This window comes from Typopeltis vanoorti, chromosome 14, assembly GCF_054136105.1.
Source record: "Typopeltis vanoorti isolate ZY-2024b chromosome 14, IOZ_Tvanoo_1.0, whole genome shotgun sequence".
Lineage (NCBI taxonomy): Eukaryota > Metazoa > Arthropoda > Arachnida > Uropygi > Thelyphonidae > Typopeltis > Typopeltis vanoorti.
In genome coordinates, this window is record NC_143562.1 from 67,928,132 (window position 1) to 67,933,545 (window position 5,414).

Below are 5,414 nucleotides of genomic sequence, written 5' to 3' on the forward strand. Positions count from 1 at the left end.
AACGGCGCAGCCACGCGTGACTGTTGACGTTGTAATAATGATTGCTTGCTTGGATGGTGATGTTATCAGCGGTGTGAGGAAGGTTGCGAAAGTTCGATTTTTTTTAAATACGTAAACAGCGGAACATGGTGTTGTTAATACATCCAAAAATTGCATCATTTGTTTGGAAGAAAATATAATACACTACGAAAACATCAATTAATACTAGCAAATGATTACAGATGAATAGTTCTGCCTATGAGATTAATCTCGTTTTAAAGATTTTCAAGAACTAAATGATGCATTTGAGAATGAAAAAACTAGCATCTAGCATAACATCAAAGGATAGATAAAAAAAGTCGATAAGAGTTTTTTATCTATCCGAAGCGATATTTTCCGTGTTGAAAAGGAAATGGACAATTATATAGTATTTTGATACACTTCATAAGATCATAGACTACTACATGTTGACAACCCCGCAACTGGTAGTCTTGAATATCATTATAAGAGGTGGAAACAGTGGGTAAGAGAGCAGAGGAAGGTGTCTCCCATGATGTCAGAACTATGAAAGATGCGTGTAATGCAGAGGTTAGGAAAGTAGGAAGAAGAGAGTTCCGGGGTGGGGGGGATATTTTTTACCGTTAAGCTGTTGCATGAGAAAATCGTGTCACTGAGAATTAAGGACTTCAATCAGACTGCGATGAACGTAACGGTGTAGGGTGTCTGAATTTTAATACAGATATCCGTGCATGTGGATGGGGCGGAGTGTGTATTTTTACTTTCTGTCTATTGTGCATTCAATACTATCAAGTTTTACCCGTAGAAAAATTCTTTGTCCATTCTGCGTGTTTATCTCTTAATTTCGAAATTAAAAGAACAACACTAGAAACTAAACTAGAAATCTAAATTTCACACAGATTGGTATCTCAGGATCTCACGTAGATACGTCCGGTTTTAAATTAATCCAATAATCATTACATATTTTCCTTCCAATACTTTGTAATCAAAATAAAATCTTTAGTTTACAAAATATACACAATTTCGAACCAACCACTTAACCGCGCAAGTCCCAAAATACTCTTTGAACCACAACTTCAAATAACAAATAAAACACCTTAATCTACGCAGCTTTTCTTCAGACGTATAACCTAATTGTTTTCATCCTATATGGGAAAAAATTCTGTAATTTCCTGTTTCCCACAGAAACTTTTATTCCTTCTCGAATTCATATTTCAGAAAGATTAACACAAATACTGGCTGATAAGTGTATATCAGCAACCTAACACAGTAAAATTCTTCTTGCATATGAAATTATCGAACACTGAAGAAACCATATCTTGGCTTCATTTGAGACACTTCAAAAACTTGATTCCCTTGCTCTATGAAAGTCACAGGAAGTGACTTCTGCGCATGTTCAGAAATGTAGCTGAATAACTTGAGCTCCATTCCATCGTTGCCGTCCTATTAATGTTACCATTGTTTCAGCGCTGCGCTCGAAATGATTATAACAGTTGTTTTTATAGTGCAGAAAAGTTATTTAATTATAATTTTGTAATAAAGCGAGCAGATTTTTTTAACACTTCTTCATATTATAATGTTTTATGCACTTAGGTAGGCTCGCTTAATTACTTGCAATATTAGAACGGTTACTTTTCCATATCTTGTCGTCGACAACGTAACAAATTGTGTTGACACTCCCCATTGGACACGTGATAGCTGATATTAAATAATATTTGACATCTAAGAAGTAATTTTAATAAATTCATTTCACGTATAAGCAAGGGTTTAGTAGCCAAAGACAAAAACAATATCTCAAAATGTCTCGCGATATATAAAAAAAGAACACACTTTTAAATAACTACTTTCGTAAAATGTCTTATAACTAAATTCTTAACAGGACTATAAATGTAATCCATGCAAATTTAGGGATCAACTACGCACAGAGTGATCAAGGGTTTTGTCCCAAATCAGGCTACATTCGAGTTCTAACCAGCGTTGCATGCACAGGAGTCACTCAGTCCTGACACGAATGCACCTACATCCATTGCTAATTATTCAGCGTGATCTGAGACTTAAAAAAAAAGAGGTAAGTACAACCGAATCCTCTGAAACTGAAAAAGTACAACTGAATACTCAACTGCCAAAATAGATGAGTTTTTATATAGTTGGACTAACAGAGGAAATCAAAGAATTTGAATCTAAAAATACCTAAGTAAAAAAATTCCAATTTACATTTGCGGTACGAACATAATTAATTAAAGTGTTAATGATCTCAGCCAATAAGCCATAAACAATAATTTCGAAAGAGTACTTTTACCTGAAGAGCCACAGAAAAACATGTATGGGCTAACATAACATATCTGACACTAAATTGAAGTAGATTTTATTAAAAAGGACATCGAAGGACACTAAAATGAAAAAAACAAACAAACAAAACATGTCATTGAAGTTCAGGTCTAAGGAGATGAAGGTCAAATGGCTAGAGGAATAGAATATAAATACGAAATAAGTAGAGATATAAGTGATAATTTTATGATTCGCAAAATGTGCGTGAATGCACATTTGACCGCGACTATGATACCTCTACTGTGTGCATCAAAATATAATCAGGACAAACAATTTAAGTATCACTTGATAAAGGACGGGAAACTCTTCACAAGAAAAAAGATGATACTTCGCATATATGGAGGGTAAAGTGTGAAGAAGACCTGAAAAAAAAACAACGAAAGAATCTCTGATTACTTTACGGAGGATATTGAGAACAGGAATATTGGTATAACTGCTTTTGATAATTATATAATTTGCAATAATCGAACAGAATTAGGAATATTTTTCCTAATTCTGTTCGATATAAATACATATAGAGAGACCGCCCAAGAAATAAGAAACATTGACTGACTACATTATTGCTGATACTAATATACTGACACGGATTTCCAATAATACAGGACCGCCCATAAGTCACGAAGGAGCTTAAAATGTGAATTACATTTTTTAATTTTTTTCATTTTATTTTTTTCCAGGTATTCTAAGGGATATTTGGAAAAGTAATCATGGAAATATCTCCACCCAATCGAAATCGAGCAATTTTATTTTGAAAATAAGCATTCTATTGTTCTGACGAAAAGAATATATCGTCACCATTTTAATGCTTGTCAATAATTCTCCCTAGGAAACAATGATTCGTTGCTTGATTAAACGTCTTCAGCAAGAGAGTTCTGTAAGTGACTTACTATAACCAGAGAGAGAGAGAGAGAGAGAGAGAGAGAGAGAGAGACCCTTCAATCAGAATGGAGAAAACCTCCAAATTGTGCCGGACAGTATTGAAGAAGAAGAACAGGAACGTCTTCCTGAAGACGTTCTGCCCAGCAGGTTGTATCTCGGAAGTCAATGCATTTAAATCATTTACGCCCCTTCCCATACAGGATCCAACTTGTACAGAAATTAAAATAGATAGATTATCAGCAAAGTGTAAAATTAGGGTCCGCTTTCAACAACTGGATGGTGAACAAAACGACTTAATCCACCGTCTGAATATGTCCGATGAGGCTCACTTTCTCCTCATCCGTAGAATCCAAGGGTTTTTCCATCATCGTGATTTGTAGTACCTCAAGTGCACACCTTGTGCGACGTAGTGTTACAGGGAGCGATATAGGGCCATCACTGCAATTTCTACAGCCGATAAAAGATAGATCCAAGATGTGGTGTGATCGGGATGGAGCCGCTACCCATATCGCTCGAGCCCCTGTGGAATTCGTAATCACATTTTTGGTGAACGTATAATTTCGTGAAGATTTGCAACTAATTGATCATCATGTTCTCCAGATCTGGAGACTCTAGACGTAAGGAAAAATGTACGCCAACAAGTCCAGGAGGCATGTTATGAAGGATGGAAAAATCTCAAATTCTTTACTGAACAAGAAGTTAAAGAGGCAGCTCTAGAAAAGAAGAAAGCATATCGAAAGTAAATAAGCATATGCTCCAATAGAATATCTACACAAAAGCCATTTAAGGATTTTATTTGGAATAGAGAAGATACAAATCAGTTGGCAAAATGTTCTGCAGGTGTTGAAAGAACTCAAAAATAGACGATGGTTATAAAAGAAATCCGAGATGATGAAGATGATAGAAAACTGATGATAATGATATTCTGGATGTCTGGAGAAATTACTTTGAAGGACTGATGAATGAGATATGTAGTGAAAGAGTAACGAGGTGACAGAATTCAAGAGATAGGTAGCAAGGAGTATATTCAACATTTCAAACAGAAAAGCTATCTGAAACATGAAAAATCTGGACTAGTGTTCTCGATAGTAATGAATCATACTTAAAAAAACAACAAAAAAAACAAAACTGAATGTAGAATTACAGAGAAATGTTAATATCGAATGTTCTAGGTAATACGCTGAGCAAGAATATTTGAAAAGATTCTCAAACATTGTGTAAGAGAATGTTGAGAAGAACAAGAAGTACAAAACACAATGAAAAACATGGCTGAAATCATCGTTTTCATCATCATCATCTTCTTCTTCTTCTTTCGAGAAATAGGATGTCTGTGTTTTATTCATATACGAAAGGGATTCTCGTATCTTCACCTTCACTAGCGAAACGAAGAAATCGGTGCTTAATCCACTAAACGATCTTAAAGCTTGAATGATTTTAGCAGTATATCGTAAATGAAAGAGAGGAATGGTGTCTAGTGTCATCTCATCAAATCTCTTGGGTTACTTTAAACTTTTCCACTGCTTGTGTCCACAGTAAGATAAGAGAAAGAGATAGATAGATTTTTTTTAATTGTGAACATAACAATCTTATGTACAGGATTAACTGGTTTTTGGTTCTCTGCAGTCAGGCAGAGAGGTTACATGCTCATACTCTTGTTGAGGTATGTTACAGCGAAGTCACTTATAAGGCGAATTAAATTTTTTTTTTTAGATCAAGCCATTAAGAGTTATTTTAACCTGATACTGTATAAGAACATAAATGTGTCCAATTAGTATAATAGTTGGCGGTTTTGATAAAGGATTAGAGAAGGCATGCTAAGTGCAGTTTATGGTATACCGTGTTGTAAAAGCGAGAGAGAGAGAGAGAGAGAGAGAGAGAGAGAGAAGGTGGAGTTTCTTGCTTTATTAATTTAATGCATGTTAAGTTTTCTTTTCGAATGTTTTGGCAAATTCGTCTGAAACCCAGTGATCCCATAAAAGTCTGATTGATGCTTAGAATTACGGCTGAAGCAGTAATATCATTAAATCGAGTGTGTATGTTCTTCTGACGAATTCGTGTGTTTGCGGACGAAAATTTCTGCTCCAGCCAGTTCTCTCCAAAATTATTAAGAAAAACATTTAATAGTTCTGAAATTCAGACTAAAATAGTAGACAAGAGGTGCTTGAAAAAGTAAAGGTAAAAAAAAAGGTAAAAAACTTACAACATTACAG